Source organism: Mytilus trossulus, chromosome 6 (genome assembly GCF_036588685.1).
Source record: "Mytilus trossulus isolate FHL-02 chromosome 6, PNRI_Mtr1.1.1.hap1, whole genome shotgun sequence".
NCBI classification, from domain to species: Eukaryota; Metazoa; Mollusca; class Bivalvia; order Mytilida; family Mytilidae; genus Mytilus; species Mytilus trossulus.
Window position 1 is genome coordinate 48,345,042 of NC_086378.1, and position 24,302 is coordinate 48,369,343.

At 34.2% G+C, this 24,302-nt stretch overlaps 1 protein-coding gene across 1 annotated transcript in view; it reads right to left on the reverse strand.

Moving 5' to 3' along the window:
- LOC134722762 (uncharacterized) overlaps positions 1 to 24,302 on the reverse strand; it is a 127,645-nt gene that overhangs the window by 23,335 nt on the left and 80,008 nt on the right. The window lies entirely within an intron of this gene.

Below are 24,302 nucleotides of genomic sequence, written 5' to 3' on the forward strand. Positions count from 1 at the left end.
TACAAATAACTGTGCTATAAGAATAGTACAGCTTCTTATACACATGAGTTGCCAAGCTGTCGCATATTCATCTGATTGAGTAAAGGTGAAGCTTTCTAAAACATCTGCTTGAGATTCAAAGCTTTTCTCAAATGCATTTAAATGAGTAAAGGCACATCTATGCTGCGTATGCATATCATTATATGGTTCCAGTCTAGTCTTAGTTTATTGAGTATTTATACAGCTTATCATTCATCTGGTGTATTGTATACTATAAACCCACTTATTTTCGCGGATACGTGATTTCGCGTTTTACCCTTTCTTGACTATTTCGCGGCTATTGAATTTCGCGATTTTCTGATTCACTTGATGAAGTTTAATAAGGAAAGATCCAAGGTTTACATGTTCGCGTTATTTTTCTGCTCGCAAATTTCGCGAAAATAAATCGCTCGCGAATATAAGTTGGTTTACAGTAAACTAATTGTTGTTGTAAATCAGCTCATTTCTGTGTTTGTAATTATAGACATGTTGAGACACAACACGACTTAACATTTCCCCTCCACAACTTTAATAAAGGCGTTATTGGCTTATAGTTAGATGGTAACGACCTATCTCACTTTGAAAAGAAAACTGTTACGATAATTGTGTAGTCTTTAAGGTGGTACCCAACACTTTCACTAAAATTAATTTGGCTCGTTTAATTTTGATAAAATTTGGACAACGTATTTACTTTGACCCTTTAACAAACAAATATAAAAATTTCAAAAATTTTGAACCAACCGTTTTGTCAGAAAAATTACACTGGTTATATAGCAGTTTGACAAATACCAATTTTGATCTTTGAGAAGCGTATTGTTCCCTTTAAAACACAAGGTAATTAAAACGTTTAGCTGACTTTACAGAGTTATCTCCCTGTAGTGTTAGGTACCACCTTAAACTAATGTAAAACTGACAGGGAATAATTATTTATCATTTTGAACGGACTTTTTATTTTTCGGGACTCATTTTCAGCATTTTATATCGTATGACGTCTCGATCTGATACCGTATTAGGCCGACCTAACATTTTATTTATGTCACCTATTTCAAATCAATAGATCGAAACGGTGTCTAAAAAATTCTTAGAAAGATTTCTATCTGTGTAGATTCAGTCGATTGAGACTTGATCAGAGCAAAATGAACTTTCAGACTGAAATCTTGTTTCTAGTGCTAAATGACCGTTACAGACTGAAATCTTTTTTCTAGTGCTTAAAAACCGTTTTAGACTAAAATCTTGTTTCTAGTGCTAAATGACCGTTGCAGACTGAAATCTTGTTTCTAGTGCTAAATGACCGTTTCAGACTGAAATCTTGTTTCTAGTGCTAAATGACCGTTACAGACTGAAATCTTGTTTCTAGTGGTAAATGACCGTTACAGACTGAAATCTTGTTACTAGTGCTTAATTACCGTTTCAGACTGAAATCTTGTTTCTAGTGGTAAATTACCGTTTCAGATTTTAACCTTGTTTTTTTGTGCTAAATTACCGTTTCAGACTAAAATCTGTTCACTATTGCTAATTTTCCGTTTCAGATTGAAATCGTGTTACTAGACTAATGATAAATTACCGTTTCAGATAGAAATATTGTTACGATTGCTAAATGACCGTTTCAGACTGAAATCGTTTTACTAGTGCTAAATTTCCGTTTCAGACTGAAATATTTTTCCTAGTGCCAAATGACCGTTACAGACTGAAATTTTGTTACTAGTGATAAATGACCGTTCCAGACTGAATCTTATTACTTGTGCTGAATCATTTAAACAATACTGGTTGTTGTTTCAGCTTCAGAAATTGATCAATGTTGAAACCTTCCTCCTCTAGGGAAGAAATCAGACTTTTTTCAACATATTACATTTCTCGTCGTCTCCTTGCCCTTCTCTTGCTATGCTTTCATTGTGAACAATACTTATTAGTGGCAAGTTTACTACTTGGCCAATATCACTACGCCTACAATAGTGGAGGCGTGCTATTACAGGCGGGCTATAGTGTAGACGTGCTATTATAGGCGGGCTATAGTGTAGACGTGCTATTATAGGTGTGCTATAGTGGATGCATGCTATTATACGCCTGCAATAGTGGAGGCGTGCTATTATAGGCGTAGCACGATGAGCAGAGTAGTTACGATTTAGATTGATTAAGTACATATTTTCGAATAGATTAAAGTCAAGTAATATATAAGACTCGTAACCGTGATAGTACACTGAACCATAATGGACATGCTGAGGTTCGATGGTTTGAGGCTTACCCGGTCAACATAATTGTTAAATGTCTAAGTTGTGTATTACCAAACAGCGAGGTATAAAGAGCCACACAATTGACTATTGTTAAACCATTGAAACAGAAAGCCAACGGTATAATGTACATAAAACAGAAACATTTATAAACCACACTAACACACAACAATCACTGAACAACATGTTCCTGACTTATGCATGACAGATGCAGACAAATATTCCTGGTTTAAACGTTTTAATATGTACCAACCTTCACCCTAGCCTGAAACAATAGTGTAACGTCACAAAAAAGAGTGACGCAATTTAAAATATCACTAATTGAAATGGCTTAACTTAATCGAAAGACATATCAACACAAACAAGTGAACATACAATGAACGAATAAAATTACATACCATTCAGCAACCAAGCAACTCGTAGTCTTGTGGTCTATTGTCATTATCGTTCATTCTGTTTATTGTAGTTCCTCTCAAAACAGTATTGTTTTTCCAAGTTCTACAAATAACAAAATATAATACAAATGTTATGCGTTTAAAATCAAGTGTCGATCATTTAATGTTTTACATGATTCTCTAACACTTTGTAGTAGTGATAGAATTTTAAATCATACAAGAATCCCGTAAATACTGAGACTCAATCATTTCTGGTACCTACCCTACACCGAATGCAACAAGAGTGCACACGCTGAAATGTCTCGCCTTCTTTACTAATCATAGGTATTATGTTGATAGACCAAATATAAAGCTTTATTACAACTGTCACATAAACTCAACATTAACCAAGAAAACATAACATTGATCAATGAACCATGAAAATGAGGTCAAGGTCAGATGAACCATGCCAGGCTGACATGTACAGCTAACAATTCTTAAATACAACAAATATAGTTGACTTATTGCTTATAAATTTAGAAAAACAGACCAAAACACAACACTTAACACTAAGGAATAAGCCGTGAAAAACGAGGTCAAGGTCAAATAACACCTGCGTAACAGACATATAGATCATAAAATATTTCCATACACCAAATATAGTTGACTTAATGCATAAAGTATTAGAAAAATAGACCAAAACTCAAAAACTTAACTTTGACCACTGAACCATGAAAATGAGGTCAAGGTCAGATGATATCTGTCTGCTAGACATGTACACCTTACAATCATTCCATACACCAAATATAGTTGACCTGTTGCATATAGTATAAGAAAAACAGACCAAAACACAAAAACTTAACTATAACCACTGAACCATGAAAATGAGGTCAAGGTCAGATAACACCTGCCAGTTGTACATGTACACCTTACATTCCTTCCATACACCGAATATACTAGACCTATTGCTTATAGTATCTGAGATATGGACTTGACCACCAAAACTGTACCTTGTTCACTGATCCATGAATTGAGGTCGAGGTCAAGTGAAAACTGTCTGACGGGCATGAGGACCTTGCAAGGTACGCACATACCAAATATTGTTATCCAATTACTTATAATAAGAGAGAATTCAACATGACAAAAAATCTTAACTATTTTTTCAAGTAGTCACTGAACCATGAAAATGAGGCCAAGGACATTAAACATGTGACTGACGGAAAGTTCGTATCATGAGGCATCTATATACAAAGTATGAATCATCCAGGTCTTCTACCTCCTAAAATATAAAGCTTTTAAGAAGTTAGCTAACGCCGCCGCCGCCGTAGCCGCCGGATCACTATCCCTATGTCGAGCTTTCTGCAACAGGCTCGACAAAAACTAACTTCATCGTTATAATAAACAACACTACATCCCTCTTGAAGTTTTAAACTTTCCCCAACCCTCTTTTGGTTTTTACGAAGAAGTAAAACCAGATTTCAAAAATATCATTCAAATTTATCATGTGAACCTTCCGCTATGACGATCCACGAAATGATTATGAAATGAGGTCGCAGTCAGATTTATCTTGCTAAAGGTACAAATGTACAAGTGACAGTTGACGATTCAGGATTTCCAAAAAGGGTGTGTGTCTTATGAATACCTTATAATCAGTCCGTATACCAATAATATTGTTTCAATTGCTCATTTGAAGTACTCAAGAAACACACCATTCCGTATGTATATGCCTGTCCCAAGTCAGGAGCCTATAATTCAGTGGTTGTCGTTTTTTATGTTGCATATTTGTTTTCATTCATTTTTTGCACATAGATAAGGCTGTTAGTTTTCTCGTTTGATTTATTTTACTTTTGCGTTTTAAAGTAGACTATGCATTATTGGCTTTGCACATTAACGAGGGACGTACGGCTACCTATATTTGTTACCTTTTTGTGTCATTTTGGTCTATTGTGGAGAGTTGTCTCATTTACAATCATACCATATCTTCATTTCTTATATATAAAAATTGCAAAATATTAAAATTGTCAATGAAGCATAAAAATTTACGGACAAACAAATGAGGCCCAAGTCATAGACACCCTACTAAATAGACATGTACACCTTACAATCAGTTCATACATCTAACATATTCTAAGTATTGCTTAAAGCACCTAGTTAACTGACAATACATTGAAACTAATCACTGTCCAATAAACCAAGAGCGTGAGGTCAAGGTCATATGAATAAATCAGACAATTATATACAAAAGAGGGACAAAACATGCCAGAGGGACGGTCAAACTCAGAAATCGACAATAAACTGACAACGCCATGGCTAAAAATGAAAGAAGACAAACAGACAAACAATAGTACACATGACACAACATATGAAACTGAAGAATAAGCAACACGAACCCCGCCAACAACTTTATACAATTTTTACCCTACACTCATTCATGACACCAAATATAATGGCTTTATTAAGCATAATAACTTATAAATAGACTAGAAACCAAAAACTTAACATTGTTTAAAATAACAAGAAAATTAGGGCAAGGTGAAAGAACACTGTCAGTCAGACATGTACACCTTACAATCATTCCATCCATCAAAATAATTTTCTTATTGCTTATAATATCTGGTATATGAGCTTGACTACAAAAACTAGTTGATCCATGGTATGAGACTAAGGTCAGATTAACCTTGTTTGCCCTTGTATTTCAGGTGGGTAGGTAGGCTCTCAGCGCCGCTATAGTGCCGTGACTGTATTATGGTGTCGCCGTTTTCGAGTCGCAAATACAGCAGAATATAAGGCAAGAAGAAAAAAAAGAAGAAAATATAAAGATTAAAAAATATTGGTAACACAAAATAAACATTAATAAATGAATGACCCTCTATCCAGACCATTATGATAAAAAAGATCCATCAATACAAAACACATAATCATCATGCATAATGAAAACTAAGAACGTTTGAAATTCCTACCATATTCAATGTAACTAAGTACCCTTCCTCTCCGACCATTATCTACATAACGAAGTTGGTGACATATACTTTTTTTTTTTCTGTTGATATGTTCAATATCTAATTGAATTCTAAATTTCAAAAAATTCTATGGATTTACTGATCTTGACCGTAAGTTCAAAAATGAAAATGCTACTCAAATCGGACAAAAAGTATGGCAAAAAAATAGCCGAAAGTGATCAGGATATGGCACAATTATGGCAGCGTATCGCCGCGATGCGGTATGTAGGGTTTAGCGTATATTTTCGGAGGAGGTGTACTTATAGACCAAGAGTAACAGCAAGTAAGCGTACAGATTCTGGAATCTGTAGTTTCCTGTCCAACAGAGGGTTGAAAATAAGAACAACGAATTTCAACTTTCAGTTTTCTCATATGACATGCATGAAAAGTCTTCTATACTATATGTATAAATAATTCATCAAACATCTTTTCATTTCATATTAGTGTTTATCCGGCTCAGCCTGTTGGGTTTTTACAAAGCAGAGTCAAAATTCATATGTTCTAGTTCTGAATATGCATAAACTTGCCACTGGACGTAAATGTGTGAAAAGCTATTTAAAATCGTTATTTATTTCACATGTGAAGACAGAAATGACCCAAGTGTCGCCTGATACGGTATAAATTTGGATTGTGGTCAAATTTTTGACATAATATAGGTTTCTGACACAAAATAGGTGTGTTCAAAGGTATTAAAAATTTATTGTGCAATACTGTGCAATTGCAAATTGGAGATTTCTTCTCGAGATATTTCGAAAAATTTGCAGGGAAAAAAAATATGAAACCCCCCCCCCCCCCCCCCCCGGAGTAATTACCCAAAAAATAATCACAGCCTTCCATTTGTGGTATGGAACCTTCTATTACAATTTTAGATAGATCCACACACTTAAACATAAGTTATTGTAAAATATTAGATTTAGTAAAATGCTTGTTTTTTTGGCACCTTAGCCCTGAACGTTTGGAGCAATTACCCTCAAACTCAATTTCAGCCTCACATTATTGATATAGAACCTTGTGGTACAATTTTAGAGAAATTCATTACTTCTCAATGTTATATTAGATTGATGAAAATCAAAAGGGAATTTACATCAAAAGATATAAACAATTTATCAAAGTTGTATGAGCGTGACAGCGTTATTGAGTTATAATTGTCCGACAACTGAAAAATTGCCCCCTTTTTTAATGAATAAAACCCTATAAATCTGAAACGTAAAAATTAAAATTCATAAAAATCGAAAGGGAGCTCACGTCAATTGGTGTAAACAATTCCTCAAATTTTATAGCAATTGGTGAAAGCACTTTTAGTTAATGTCCGACATGTTGACGACGGGCCGATGGATAGAGGTATACAATAATACGTCCCGTAACCGGATGTATAAAAGTTATATTCATAATATAAATATATAGTATATAACACATATACATTTGGCTTTACAAGTGTCCAACAAGAGAAATATTTAACACACACACACATGTATTTATGTAGAGTTTAATATATACATGTCTCACAGAGTACTGCTAAACTGTGACAAACATATAAATGGTCCGTCTGATGAAAGAATATTCAACTAATTGTTTTGTGCTGATGTTCATGTAATAGTTGCTACTGAAAGTATTGCAAAAATCAAGAAAACAATGGTGAAAAAATAGTTATAAAAGTTCAGATGTAGGTTCGAGTCAGTCAATGTGATCACTATCGACAGTGATATAGGGAGATTGTCGGATCCCGATCATATAAAAAAGAAGATGTGGTATGATTGCCTATGAGACAACTGTTCACAAGAGACCGAAATGACACAGACATTAACAACTACAGGTCACCGTACAGCCGTCAACAATGATCACAGCCCATACCGCAAAGTCCGCTATAAAGGGCCCCGATAAGACAATGTAAAACAATTTAAACGAGAAAAAAAATAACGGCCTAATTTATATAAAAAAAAATGAACGAAAAACAAATCTGTAACACCTAAACAAACGACAACAACTGAATTATATGCTCCTGACTTGGGACAGGTACATAAATAATGTGGCGGGATAAAACATGTAAGCGAGATCTTAACACTCCCCTACCCTGAAACAGTGGTATAACAGTACAACATAAGAACAAACTATAAAAATCATTTGAAAAAGGCTTAACTCATCAGATGGACAAAAATACAAGTAGACGTGGCCGGGTACTTATAAATTCCGACACAAAAAGACACAAAGAACAGACCTGAGAGTATATACAGTTATCTGACAGCTAGTTCAAAGCCACTAACAACTAAGAAAAAAAATCATGCATCTAAGACTTTTAACTATCAATCCGTAAACATCCAACACCCAATGGATTTAGAAAAAGACGTCATATAAACAGCCAGAGAAAAAACATGACCTTGTGTAATGCTAAGTTACAGGTATCGACATATTGTAGATCCATGAATATGTATGTATATAACATACTAGTAATATTTAGTTAGCTTTTAATTTACTGATAACATGACTGAAAATGACAACCATGCTACTTTACAAATATCAAGATATTTTGTATTGTAAAATTGAATTGACTTTAATTGACCTATTATGATAAAGATTGAATTGACACGTGTTTCATCAATATAAACTATTGATCTTTTCTATATAACAACCCTAGAAGGTCTTTCGTTTATTCATTCTATTGTCTTACATTAACCCGCTCTACAATTTCATCAGTCTATACATGTACTTTTAAAATTTAAATACCGATGAAAAAATAAATCAAAGATTAACATGAGAAACTTGAGTATTCAAAACTAGTTTTTCCGGGCAGTCTGGTGACATTAAATATTGCGTCTTTCAAACTTTCGAAGTCACATATCCTAGTAAAAGAGCGCATAATGTCTACAATCAAAATCATAACATCGTCGAAAATTCAATGATAGTCTTTCTCAAATCCAAGATTCAAGAGAATGAGAAAAGATTCAAAAGGTCGTGTTTTTTTTTTTTATTTTTTTTTTTTTTTTTTTTTTTTTTTTGTTATCTATATAGCATAAGTGGACGACCATTTGATATTCGGGGGGGGGGGGGGGGGGGTAGGGGCAGGTGGCTTTTGAAAATAAATAACTTCGCCTTGATAATCACAAAAATAAATGGTTTGTTCTGTGGAAGTTAAAAAATGAATTACCTGACTTGCAATGTAAAGAAAATAAATAACTCAGCAGGTATAATTGAAAGTATGAGATGGCACCAGATTCTTCATAAATTCGTCTTCTTTTTTCCCAAAAAAAAATGGGAAACACTTCCCAAATTTTTTAATAACAAAAGTATAAATATTATTTAAATATACTTGAAATATCTGAAAATTGGTTTAATTTAACTTGAGGTATTTCGTCTCAGTAAACCTTATCTCACTTTTATTCTAACAGGGCCGTAACTACATGTAAGAAATTTCGAAAACCAAACGCTTGTCTCCATATCAAATTGTGTTCACGGCCTTGTAAGAAGAAAGTTCTGTTTTCCCTCTTGAACTTGATCATGAGTTTAAAAAAACAGCAGCCACAGACTCAACTAAGTGAATTCCATTTTTGCTTTATTATGCACTTTGGTCTTTGATGTAGTCACTAGAAACTTCAGTCTTACATTGAATTTATACATTTTGCTTTGAGACCAAAATATTGTCCAAAAATTTCTAAAACAAAACTTCATTTTCAGATTATGAAAGGGTCTTTGGAACACCTAGAAAGCATGATTTTGCATCATTTGTTCTATAGCTTCTAGTATGCTTACCAATACATTTAAAAGTGCCTAGTTATAACTAAACTTTAATACTATGTATGCATGTAATACATGTATATGCAGTTGGGAATTTAAAACATTCATTTCTGCAGAGGGGGATGGTTAATTTAATTAAATGGTACATAATGACTTGACTATACTATAAGTAAGTAAGTAAGTAAGTAAATTTTTTATTATAGTGACATGTGTAATCACATTTCAGTAAAGTACAATATATTATATACACAATAAAATACACCCGACCCATTGGGTCTATAAGTCACTTTCAAAAATTAAACGTAATTCTTTATCACGGATTTCAAACAAAGTAATGAAAATTAAAATTAAGCTTAATTCAAAATAATTAATTAATAGTGAAAAATAGTGAAGAATTCAAACTTATATAAAAGAAAAGAAAAATAAGTTGTCAGAAGATCGATTTAGTAAATTTCCAGTTGAATGCATAATAAATTAATATTTACAAAAATGTATAATAAAGAAACTGAAAATATTCATATTGACCATGAAGTAACCTTTTTATAATCATCAATAAATTAAAGTTTTTGATAAATAACTAAGCTTGTCCGAATACAACTTGACGTCGTTTCCTAATTGCGTCCACCAGATATTTAGCAGTTTTTCGTGGAAAGTTGATCAAGATATGATAAAGTTTTTCGTCATTGCTCATTTGCAAGAAGTTGACATCTGAAATAATGTCTTTGAAATGTTCATTTCTGAGTTCAGTATAAAGCGAACAGTCAAGAATAAAATGTGATTCATCTTCAATATTGTTTTCGGTACAGAATTTACAGATGCGTTCCTCTCGTTGTTCGCCAATGTACCTTCCAGTCTCTATTCTTAGTGGTAGAATTCCACACCGTAATTGTGCTACGCACGATCGTTGTGATTTGCTGAGATTCAGTTTAATGTATGATTCTTGTTCAACCATTGTTTTCAGTTTAATGTACGTTCTAAGCTTGGAAACTTTAATAATGTCCCTTTTCCACATAGATAGATAGAAGTCTTGTAATCGTAAGTCCAATAACGACATATCGATGATTTCCTTACGTTCAAAATGGCTGACTAAATCAAGCTTAATAAGAATGTCTTTAAAATCAAAGCACCAATTGTTTCGGCATCGCTCATAATCAAATTCGAAAGCAAGTTTTGTAATCCGCTGATCGTCGAACGATATAAGTCTATTCCAAAGACGTGCCATGTTAATGTAATGTCGGTAGTGACAAGGTAGCCATCCGATATCACCATAAATCGCCAACAAGGGTGCAAAGCGATGTACTCCTAAGAAATAACGTATTGCTCTATTTTGAATATTCTCCAAAGCTTGGAACTTACGGCATCCCCAAATTCCTGATCCATAGTCTAATATAGGCACTACACAGGCATAAAACAGTTTTTCGTATGATTTAACTCCGAACTCTTTAAACTGGTGAATACTTGATATTATTTTCCCCAATGCTCGTCCTGATCCCTTTGATAATGCTTCAGTATGCGTTGAGAAGTTTCCATTATAAGAAAACACGACTCCTAAATACTTGTATTCGTTAACATTTTCGAGTTTATTTCGACCAACGCTGAATTCAAAGTTTGTAGGTTTAGCTCTAGATTTTCTAAAATGGACGCATTTCGATTTACTTGTGTTTATTAAAACTCTCCATCGTTTGCACCAGTCCTGAAGTTTGTCTAACATTTGTTGTAAGTCCTTTTCATCTTTCGCCAAAAGCGCAATATCGTCAGCGTAAAGCAAAATAGAGAGATAGCTGTCTTTTAATCCAATTCCAAGATTCATATCGTTTAACTCCATCACTAGGTCATTAACAAATATCGAAAACAATGTCGGCGATAAATTGTCCCCTTGTTTTACACCCGTTTCGCAACAGAACCAGTCGGTAAGTTTACCGTTTAATCTCACACATGATTCGGAACTCTGGTAAAAGTTTTTTATAGAGTTGTATACCTTTCCATTGATGTTATATCGTAGTAGTTTGTACAGCATCATCTCCCTGTCAATGAAATCAAAGCATTTTTTCAGGTCGATAAAAGCAACGAATAAGTTCTCATTATTTCGGATGGCACTATTGAGGGTGAAAATATGGTCTTCACATGAACGATTCCGCCTAAAGCCGTTTTGTTCGTCCGCTAACAAGTCATTATCTTCTAAATAATTCGTGATTCTTCTATTAATAAGTGCACTGTAAAGTTTACTTATACAAGGCAACAAGCTTATTCCTCTATAGTTCATAGGGTCTCTCGAATCAGTGTTACGATCTTTCAGAATTGGACAAATAATAGATTTCCTCCATATAGATGGTATAATACTTGTGTCGAAAATAAACTGAAACAGATGATGTAGAGTTTCTATAATCAAAGGGAATTTCAAGACAATGTTAGGAATTTGGTCGTATCCACATGCGGAACGGTTTCGTGAGTGCATTACAATCTCTGTTATTTCCTCTATAGTTATGTTGTTATTTATCTGATCATTTTGCGAGTATAATGGGTCTTCCATGTTTTGTTCAAGTAACTGTTTGTGTATTATAGCCTGGTCATAATGTTCTTTATTGAATTCGTCACTATTGCTTCCATTGTAGAGATTCTGGAAATCTAAACGCCATTTCTTAAGGACATCGGATTCCGTTCTGACTGGATTTCCGTTTTCGTTGATTATTTCCATCGGTATTGTGGTATCTTTTGTCGGACCTAGTTTTTTAATTTTCTCCCAGAACTCACTTGGATTTTTTGTTGACATTGTTTCTATATCTACAGCTTTTAATCGTCTGTATTCGCGTTCTGTTTTTCTCAAAGTTTTGTCGAATTTATCCCTTGCTTGTATAAATTCTTGTCGAATAGCCGTTTTTCTGTGTCGATTCCCTGTACACGCAAGAAAATCCTTTTCACGCATGCGCATATCATTCCATAAGTCTTTAAGAGTGTCATTCCAGTAGGGTTTCGTATGCCTATAACGTCTGTTGGATTTATTAGAACTTGTTTTAGGAATTTTTTCATCCATCTCTGCGATAATTAAGTTGCTTAAATCGTCATATATTTTGTCAACGTTTTCTTGAGTTTCTCTACTATGCTCAATTTGACCGATAAGATTCAGTAAAGTTTGTCGCATTAAATCGCTTGACATAAAATCTAACGGAATCCTGTCTAGTCTGTGTCTGGAGCGAGTATTTGATTGGTTTGATGATTCAGTATTGTTGACAAGATTACAATGCGTAATTTTAAATTCGCAGGTGATTACTGAATGGTCCGGTAGCTTTGATTTATCGCCAATTAACCCTTGTAAGTTGTTATTGTCAACAATGTCTTGAGTTGTTAGCACTTTGAAATTTCGGAAGTCATTGAAGGAATCTTGTGGTACACATATGTAGTCTACAACGGCTTTTCCCTTGCGTGATATCGAAGTGAAATTGTCGTTCAATGCAAATCGTCCATTCAAAACACAGAACTTTGCTTCATTTAAAAACTCAACGAATTCATGTCCATGCTGGTTGATACTTTTATCTAAAATATCTCGTTTCGGTACATTGTCTGTTAAGCATAATGTTTCTGATAGAGCACCAATTCTCGAGTTAAAATCCCCAAGTAGTAAGATATTATCACAGTCAGAGTATGTGTAAATTTGTGTTAATAGGTGAGCAAAAAAACTTTGTGCATCTCTTCCTCGAGATGAGTTTTCGGGTGGTAGATAACAAACAAAGATGATAAATTTGGTATCAGAAGAGAGGTTTGTAAATTTAATTCCAAAAGCTCCATCAAATGACTTGTCTATTTCCGAAACCTTGAAGTATTTAAAAATCCAATTCTTAATCAGGATTCCAACTCCACCAGATGCTTTAGGCGCCTTTCGATGAATGTTCGTTCTGTTGTGACCTAACCATGTGTATCCTGATATAGATAGTTCGTCCTGTCCTGCTAAATGAGTTTCACTTATACAAATTAAATCGCATTTAGTAGAATTTAAAATGTTTCTTCTTAATTCACAGTTTCGTAGTGTCCATCCAGTTATATTTAAGTGACCAATTTTGATAAACTCGATGGGCCGGGTTTCCTCCTATGCGTGTACACCTGGAAGAATATCGTTCGGTTCGTCTACTTGTTGCTGATTATTTCGTGATTTTATACGACCTGAAGCGTCAACTCGCAGAGCGCGACCGCCTGGGATATTTCGTAAAACGGCTCTTGCGTTAACTTCTATCAATCGCTCGATTCTTGATTTGCTGCTTTTAATATAGACATTTTTATACGTGTCTGTTTGTTTTAATTTCATTTTATTTCTCAGCACTTTTACTTTTTCATCTAAATTTCTGAAACTTATCTTGACAATAGCTGGTCTATCACTAAACCTCGACGGGAGGCGAGCTGCTGCTGTAACATTTACATTATCTGAAACGTCTTCACCTAGGGCCAGTATCAAGTCATTGGCTTTCTCTACTATATTTTCATCATCTGAAAACGGCAAACCGCTTGCTGTAATTGTGATATCGGGATTGTCTAGAGGGTTTTGTGTTTGGTAAAGTGAGTGGGATAATAACGGTACACTGTTTTTTGATGATGTGTCTTGCTCGAGGCTATCTAGTCGAGTTTGTATAGACTGAACTGTGGTTAATAATTGATCTGTTCTATTGGTTTCACGATTTATATCCATCGATATTTCATCTCTCAATGCTCTAACTTTGTTATCAACATTTGCCATTAAATCCGTTCTTAATTTATCTAATTTTGATTCGAACATACGTTTCATACTGTCTTGGCTTGTTTTTAATTCCTTTATAGAGTTTATAATAGAGTCAAGTTTATTTGATACATCAGGATCGGGATTTTTTTTGGTACTTTTAGATGCCATGTCTTTCTGTTTTTTATCACTCTTTTTATCAGTGTCTTGCTTAGAATCAACGAAAACAGAACTATCTAGCTCGTCTGAATCATATAACACAGAGTTAGTTTGGTTTAAAATGTCACTCACCGATTGAAGATCGTCTGTTTTGAAGTGTTTCGCTTTGTTTACAGAATCTCTAGAGGGGTTATTTTTGGATTCACTGCCACTGCTACTTTCCTTTTTACGCTTGGATTTTGTCGTTAAGACATTATACACTATATGTATTATTTATAATAAACAAATCATTTAACAATTGTATGTTTTCGAATATCAAAATTATAGTTGTGAAAATGAATAATCAGTCCCTTTGCTTTAATGAAAAATCTTGCTTCTGAATCAATAGTGCAAAAAATGAATAATCTATCCTCATAATTTACAAAAACAAATAACCGATCAAAAAAAAATCCTCCTGCACCCCCCCCCCCCCCTTTTCCAGAATATCAAATAATGGTCGTCGCCTTTAGTGAAAATAATCTGGGGGAAAAAAAATAAACATTTACCTTGTTTGTGTGGTTGTTCGAACATTTTCCTATTTGACATCAATCTGTTCCCTTCTAAAAACATGGCTGGCTTGTGTGGCTATTCAACAACACTGAGGATCGTAATACATCAAACCAATGAAAACCCATTGAACAAGACACACCCTCGACACTAAAACTACTCACAACATTTGACCACATACTTTTTGATCAATTTACTTTTAATCAATTTGAGAAAAAGTAGCCTACGGACATAATATATCATAAAGAACGAAAACACTCGTTATATTTCTAATTAATTAAGAAGGACTTCAACTATTTATTTATAATAGATATATGTTTAACAATATACATGTATAAATCAATTGAAGTTTCAAATACGAACTAACCGGCGAAATAAATTTTAGCTAGATTTCAATACGGCACTCGGAATTTAATACATGTATAACTTATTGTTATTCATTTCCTGACGCGAACTACTTCAGGATTCCATACATGTCAACTTACAAGTGGACATATTCAGACTTACGTCCGACAACGATATACCATAGTCCTGGCCCTACACCAAATCATAGGGGGTTTGGGGTTAGGAAGCCAAGGACTTTCCTATTTAAACTAAATATATCGTTTATGCATCGACTTCTTACGTGTCCTACTCCCTTCGTTACCTAGTTGCTGACCCCAATGACTTGTATCAAAATCATAATGACAATACGTATAGTTAAGTTCTAGCTCAGGTAATGTGTACGAAATATTTGCAACTGGACAACTAACAAATAAAATGATTAATAAATCACGTAATCCACCTCTGTGTGTGATAAATAGCAAGGTATCTGTAAGTTAAGAAAGCATTGTCGTAATCTTGTTATAGTTTCCTTCAAACTTGTCAAGTGTTCGGCCTGTATCTAACATATTTTTTTCCGCCTTGGTAAAAACAACCAGTTTCAGACGTTGTAGTTTGTAGAAGCATTATAAGCTTTTCTCACCTTCAATATGCATGAACTATTTGTCATTGGACATTTTGGAAAAATGCCATAAAATAAATAACAATTTATTATGAAATATCAATATGAATCATAAATTTAGATACACGATCATGTGGAGACTAGATAGGAAAGTCTACATTTTTAAAATTTTAATCTTTTCCCCGCGCAATTTGTCTTATATACATGAGATCTTTTTTTTTGATTTTGCCAATTATATCCTATCTTTTATAATTTAGAAACCCCGCTATTGTCTATTCTTTTTTCTATTCATTGTTACTTTATCATAATAATATTCATTTTAACGTGATTCAGGCAGCAGATTGAAAGTGAAACATGAAATATAAAAAGGTTTTTTTTCCATTGGTATCGAATAATCACAATTATCTGATAAACAAAACAAAATAGTTTACATCATTACAAAGGCTAGAACTCATTCAATTGACAAAATGTCAGCGTATCAAATGTTAATAGTTATCAAAGGTACCAGAATTATAATGTAATGCACTAGACGCGCGTTTCGTCTACATAAGACTCATTGATGTGACGCTCATATCAAAATAGTTATAAAGTTAAACACATACAAAGTTAAAGATCATTGAGGATAAAAAATAGCAAATATAAAGAAAAAAATGTCAGAGAACTTACTGAAAAAAGGAAGTAAACATACCAAACTGCAAGGGAAATAAAGAACGGAAAATATAATATGAAAAAATCAAAAGCTCAATTATATCTAACGAATGGAAAAAATGTCACATTCCTGACTTGGCATTAATTTCTGTACAAAATGATAGTTTTATAGCCAGCTTACTGGTCAGGAATAGGAAATCTTGGCCGTAATTGTATATGAAGTTTATAAATTTGTGGAAAAAAAGCAAGGGCACTTGGTCCCGGGTTCTATCTTAATTGTATCATTTGGCTTCAAGCTCCACATTATGGACCCGAGCTACTTTCCGTTATATTTTAGGATTTCGTAATACCAATGGTTACATGTATATTCTGTACATCGTTTCTCGTTTTTATATAGATTACTAGTAAAAACCCGTGATTGTGCAGTGTTATTGCCGATTGATTGTGTTAATTTGAATGAATATTTTGGATGTAGTGAAATGGATTGTTCTGAAAGAATTAAGTGTGTATATTCTCCAGGGTGTTTTAATGATTATACAATGCGCAATTTGAAATGTCTTGTCAATCCCGGAATATCAAATCTCTAAATCTGGAACTTGCTCTGAACTATTTCTATTTTTATTTGATCAGATTGTTCCATACTGTGTATGACAAAAAAGGTTATCTAATAACCCTGCAACCTACCCTACAGATCAAATGTGATAGTGCACAAACAGTTTAGATGTAAAAAAGAAAAGTATGTTGTATAAGATAGAATGGGTAGTGCGGAGTTGCAGATGTCATAAATAAGCACTGCCATAGACATCCAAGTGAGAAAAAAAAAGAAACCGTGGTGCACAACAACAAACACTACAGAGAGACAGTACATTAAATTTGTGTTAGAAATTTCACTTCAATACATAATCCTGCTAACATGTTTAACCCCGCCACATTATGTTTATATGTGCCTGTCCCAAGTCAGGAGCCTGCAATTCAGTGGTTGTCTTTTGTTGCTGTGTTATAATATATACATATTTGGTTTTCGTTCATTTTTTGTACGTGAATTAGGCCGTCAATTTTCTCGTTTGAATTGTTTTACATGTCATTTTGGGACCTTTAATAGCTTACAATGCGGTATGGGCTTTGCTTACTGTTGAAGGCCGTACGGTGACCTATTATTGTTAATTTGTGTGTAATTTGGTCTGTTGTGAAGAGTTGTCTCGTTGGCAAATACACCACATCTTCTTTATATATATATATATATATAAGAGTTGTTTAAACCTACAAATGGTACAGACGGACGGACGGATATGTAAAATATTATATATGGCCGGTTCGCTGGTGGAGGTATAAAAAGATGGCAAATATATGTTACATTATTTAAACAAAGAATAGTCTGAAGTTTAATTTAAAACTTCCTTGTACACTATATTTTGTGTTGTGTATTTCTCATTGACGAAGGAATCTTTGTTAGGAAGTATTGTTAATGAACGAAAAGAGCGGACTCTAGATAGGGCTACATATAATTGTCCATGTGAGAAAACTGGCTCTGTGAGGTCTAAACCAATATGATCTAATGTTTGTCCCTGAGACTTATTAATTGTAATTCCAAAGGCTGGTCTAATAGGAAATTGTCGGCGTTTTAGGTCAAAGGGAAGTCCAGGATCTGATGGAATGATTGTAATCCTTGGTAAAAATACAGTATTGCCAGAATGTTGTCCAGTTAGAATTTTAGCCTCTATAATTCTGGTGCCTAAGTTAAGCACACATAGTCGTGTTCCATTAAGTAATCCCTCTGTAGGATTTAAATTGCGCAAAAGTATTATGGGCGCTTTTTTCTTTAAGTACAATTTGTGTGGAGGTGTTCCAGACGGTGTTAACGAATTCAGAAATTCAGTTGGATAATGACCTTGCTGGTCTTCATCTGCAACTGCATCAGCACTGAGATAAATTTTGGTGTTTGATGGTGTAGCAGGAAATTGATCCATGACTAAGGTGTTAATTTTGTCCACATTTTCATTTTTGGTAGTTAATATTGCTCTTCCCAAATAACTATTATCAGGATCTACCCTTTTCAAATTTGGATATACACTATCTATCAATTTTTAGAGTCCATTATTATTTGGCTCAATACATATATATCTTGGTAACTCAATGGTAGATTGTCCATCATCCAAAATTTGCTGTGTTCCATTGCCTATACGAAGAAGAAATTTTTCAAATGCTTCATCAGAAAATGAATTATTTGTGCGAACACGCATATTGATAGTTAAATGCAATGTTTGTATATTCTGCCATAAGAATGACCTCTTTAGGTTACTTTCGACAATGTCGGCTTGCCTCCCATGCCTTATAACCGGAAGAATCTGTCTAAAGTCACCGCCTAACATAACAATTTTGCCTCCAAATGGATCATTACATTCCATTATATCACAGAAAGTTCTGTGAACACACTCAATAACATGTTTATGGACCATTGGAGCCTCGTCCCAAATAATAATTGATGCGGTACGGATTGATTCTGCTAATATACTTTGCTTGCTTATATTACATGTACTTGTTTCTAGTATTGGGATAGGTATTTTAAATGTGGAATGAGCTGTCCTCCCTCCACTCAATAACTCGGCTGCAATGCCAGATGATGCCACAGCCAGGGCAACCCTATGTTCCGATCGGACACGTGCTAATAAAGTATTGTATAAAAAGGTCTTCCCTGATCCTCCAGGGCCATCAACAAAGAATATTTTTTGTTTAGTTTCAGCCTGGATAGCATCCAGGATTTCTTGAAAAACTTTACGTTGATCTGTGTTAAGCATCAACACATTCATGTCAGCTATTTGTTTTTGCTCAGCAGGGCAGAAGTTTGGTTCATATGTCATATCTGAAGGATTTTCCTCGGTTGGATGTGGCATTCCTGGGAAATCAAACAATGATTTTCCATGAATACGGAGTTGACTTTCTAAAACTGTAAGTAGTCGATTAGTTACAGAATCTTCATTGTTGTTCGCGCAGATATTTGTCATTTTATATTTAATATCGTCAGACATAGGACCTTTGAAATTCTCCCAAAGTACTATGTGATTTGAAGGCTCACAGAAAATTAAAATTGTAACAAAAAGTGACCTTATGTGTGCAGGAGATGCAGATAAAGTTGCTTCTTGTAGACATTCAATCCATTCTTGGTCGTCTTGTAAAAAGCCTCGTTTGAGTGCTGCCTCTTTGAAAGAGTCACAAATAGTGCCATCATCTAAACTTCGCAGATCTTCAAACGATTTACACCCTGGTATGTGGTGTAAGAGAAGTCTTAGGTAAAAGCGTTCACCTTCAGATGGATTTGCTTGGTATACCCTACCAATCATATTTCCTGCTTTTCGAGGCTTCCATGTGGATGTACATGGGTCCCAAGTATATTGTTCTGGGAAATGATGGTACAACACTGATCTTGCATTTGGGTCCTCTGCGTTTATTTTAAACCATGCAGTAAGTGTAGTGTTTTTTGCATGTTCTAAGGTGTGCACTGCATTTCCGACCTTATAAACAACATTTTCTTGGTGTGGAAGATGAACGGCTAAACGTTGAATAGCTGGTGACCTGTCATGTAATTCGTAATGAAATATACGCCAGCTTGCTTCAGATGCAGATATGTACCTAGCATCTACAAAGTTTGTTATTTCATTGATAATATTTTTGGAATCATTTTTTGTACAGACTTGTTCAGTTCCTGCCATGACTCTATCAGGTCCCTTGTACACATATTTGTACAAATATTTTACTGCTGTAATACTTGTACATATTTCAACGTTAATGTGAGCTACAAATTTTGCTAATAGGTATGGATTATATGGTACTACCCATCGATTGTCTACAATTGCTCCATTTTTTTCAATTGTTGTTCCATTATCCCTGCGTCTATAGTTAGGATAACCGTCAGTGGTTTCGAATGTTTTTTCATAAAACTGTTTTGGAAATTGTTTAGTACATTTTCCATTCTCAATACATGGTGAATGCTTGTTCGCTTCTCCACATGGTCCATGTATCATATGGGACACAACTAATTTGTGCAAGTCTGGTAACAATTTTGGATCAGGAATTTCAGCTGATACATATTCATCATATGCATCTGGTGTGAATGGTTTGCTGTCATGATGTAATATTATAAGAATGTGGGAATGGGGTAATCCACGTTTTTGAAATTCAACTATATATACATGTGCCAATGTTTTTCCAAATATTTGTTGCTGGACAATATCATTAAGTAGGTTCTTTAACTTAAGATGGAAAACACGTGCTGTGAGATCTGGACGGTCTGCAGGTGTTTGATTACCCAAGAGAGCATTTTTAATTTCAGGCCAGTTAGGATTGCATGTGAAAGTTATGAAGAGATCTGGTTTTCCAAACTTCCTTACAATAGACATAGCGTCTTGGTAAAGCTGATGCATACAACGTGGACTGCCAGTAAATGAAGATGGCAGAATAATTTTTTTTCCAACAGTTGCACCGTCAACATCACCTGAGTTTATAGCATCACTGAGACCTTGGTAAAGTTCAGATCTTAATTCATGTTGATGATAAAGGCAATACTAGATAACTCTTTTACTAGATAACATTTTTGTTCGCTTTGGGATTCCGTATATCGTCAGATTATCGGAATTCCAATGGGGACTAACTGTGCACCACTTATTGCGGACCTCTTTTTGTATTGTTACGAGTTACAATTTATGACAAAAATAAGCAAAGACCCATCAAAACAGCATCTGATAAACAAATTTAATAATACTTTTAGATATTTGGATGATATTTTGGCTCTCAATAATGACGACTTCAGTATGTATATTAATGAAATTTATCCTGGTGAACTTACTTTAAATAAAGCTAATACTAGCAATGACCACTGCCCTTTCCTCGATCTTGATATCTATATCACTAACGGAAAGCTGAATACTAAAATTTATGATAAAAGGGATGATTTTTCATTTCCTATCGTTAATTATCCGTTTTTAGATGGTGACGTTCCCTTGTCACCATCTTACGGTGTTTATATATCTCAACTTGTACGATTCGCTCGTGTATGTAACAATGTTTTAGATTTTAACGAGAGAAATTTATGTATTACTGAAAAATTATTACACCAGGGTTTTCGATATCACAAACTAGTCAAAACATTTACTAAATTTTATCATCGGTATAAAGACATCATTCGTAAATATAGCTCAACATGCAGATTTTTTATACGTTCAGGTATTTCACATCCAATTTTTTATGGAAATATTCTTTATAAAGCACAAAGGTGTCAGTATTCACCTCATAAACTTACAAAACCTTTGAATAGACTTATTAAGAAGGGATATAATTACGATACTGTTGTCAAGTCATTAAAGATTGCATATTTTGGAGTTAATATTGAGTCACTGATAAGGTCTTTGCGTCGGAACTAAACACATTTATTCTAAAAACAGTTGTTGGCATGACACGGGTTATGTTCTTCTCATATATGTTATGATGGTATGATACTAAACCCCTTACGGGAAGGATTGTGCCTGATGTTCATATGATGAAATCATAATCTTTCAGTCAGTTTAATTGAAGTCTGGAGCTGGCATGTCAGTTAACTGCTAGTAGTCTGTTGTTATTTATGTATTATTGTCATTTTATTTATTTTCTTTGGTTACATCTTCTGACATCAGACTCGGACTTCTCTTGGACTGAATTTTAATGTGCGTATTGTTATGCTTTTACTTTTCTACACTGGTTAGAGGTATAGGGGGAGGGTTGAGATCTCACAAACATGTTTAACCCCGCCGCATTTTTGCGCCTGTCCCAAGTCAGGAGCCTCTAGCCTTTGTTAGTCTTGTATTTTTTAAATTTTAGTTTCTTGTGTACAATTTGGAAATTAGTATGGCGTTCATTATCACTGAACTAGTATATATTTGTTTAGGGGCCAGCTGAAGGACGCCTCCGGGTGCGGGAATTTCTCGCTACATTGAAGACCTGTTGGTGACCTTCTGCTGTTGTGTTTTTTTATTTTGGTCGGGTTGTTGTCTCTTTGACACATTCCCCATTTCCATTCTCAATTTTATTTAATAGTTAAGTCTTTCTTGCTCAATTTTAGCAAACTGATCAACTATGTATTGATGAAATAGCCTTCCACTTTTCAATATAATATTAAAATCTGATCTTTGCATTAAGCGGTAAGAATAGAACTCCATTGCCGAAACTTTCCTTTTATTGTCATTGTGTTTGATATCAATATGCCAACCATCTTCACCGAAAGGAAACAATAGTACATAATGTAGAGAGTCATATTTTGAGTGTGTTTCATTGATATGAATTATGTTATGCCCTTCAGGGTGATTAGTGGATCTACAGTATAAAACAATATCACGTTTCGAAGGTTCCGTAGTGTTAGTTCCAGGGAGTATAACTGAAATTTCAGAAGAAGTTGGCAAATTGTAGCGTCTTGAGTCCTTTGTGGTATCAGACGTTAAAATTAATTGAAAATTTTCATTTGTTTTCATTACATCAGCGGCATGCTTAAAGGTATGAACAAATGGGTTGCATTCATGCATCACTGTTTGAAGATCAGTAAGGATATCTTTATCTAAGTCACTATTCCAAAGCAATCTGTTTGCTAACTCATTATCAGTGTCATAAATATAAATCTGAGCAAACTTTGGAGCTTTTCCTGGTTCTGGAAACAACTGACCAATTCTGTGGTATACTGAGCCACTAATGCGGAATGTGTAAGGACCTCTTGATTTAAGTATGTCTTCTTTTACACCCAAAGAAGAAAAAGCCAAGCTGGAATTAAATGCTCGTATATTTTGTCTAAAGTACTTGGCTCGAGTTGTATTTTCAGTTAGAAGTGTTTTTAGTGTTTCAGGTGGTGTGAGTAAAGCTGGAATAGTTACTTTTCCCTGAGAACAGCAAGTAGAAAATTTTGCATTCAAATTAAGAGAACCTTTGTGTATTTCATGTTTCCACATATGAGCTGAGCAGTGACTACAAACATTATCCATTTTGCCAATGTCATCGATTGATGGCAAAGTTAGTTTTCCACAGTATAGGTCATTTAAAGATACTGATGCTATTGATTTTTTTCTCTTTTTAGATGCAGGTTGTGTAGTCGTTGTTTGGGCTGAACGTTTATTACTCATTTTTTTCAGCATGACCTGATGAGCTGCTGACTTAGGTTTTCTTGGCATTTTTCTAAAAAAAAAATGTAATAAAATAACATGTCAAAAAAATTATGTTTAGTGAAGAATTTTTAAAAAAGAAATTCATAAACTATTAGGGCTGTACAATGTCGTTCTAAGCATGTCTAAGTTTGTCAGAGTCCTGCAAAGAGACTTAAATAATATAAAGAAATGGAACAGTAGGTAATGACAGGTAATCCTGTCCCCGTTCCCAATCTAACAATATGATTTGGTGTTGATATTACAAAAGAACGAATAGTAAGATACAGTTATTTGTGGTGTTGATGTTTACTAATAAAAAGTAATGTATTAAGTACAGAAATATTTGTTTTGCTATATAATACTGATCAGTAATGAGAACCTAAACTTAAACTTTACCAAAACTGGTGAAACATGGAAAAAATAAAAGTTGAACAATTGTTGTGTGAGTGTTCATTACTTTCCAAGATGAGGTAGTATTGGTATATGATGTACAGCATCCTTGGTATTAAATAACCATAAAATGACATTGACTCGTAGAAGAGTAAATGAAGGTCAAGGTGATCCAGTTGTTCATTAGGACTGTATTACTCTTTGAGATGTATTCAATTATGGAATATGTTTGACATGTGGATAGTATCCGAGATATAGACCTAAGCCAAAATCATTCAAGCATAAAATGTAAATGAAGGTTGCCAAATTTATGATTGGACCTGCATTAATCGATGAAATTTATCAATTAGGTATATTGATAAAGTTTTATTGATATACATGTATGAAGTATAGTTGTAGCTTAAACCTTAAC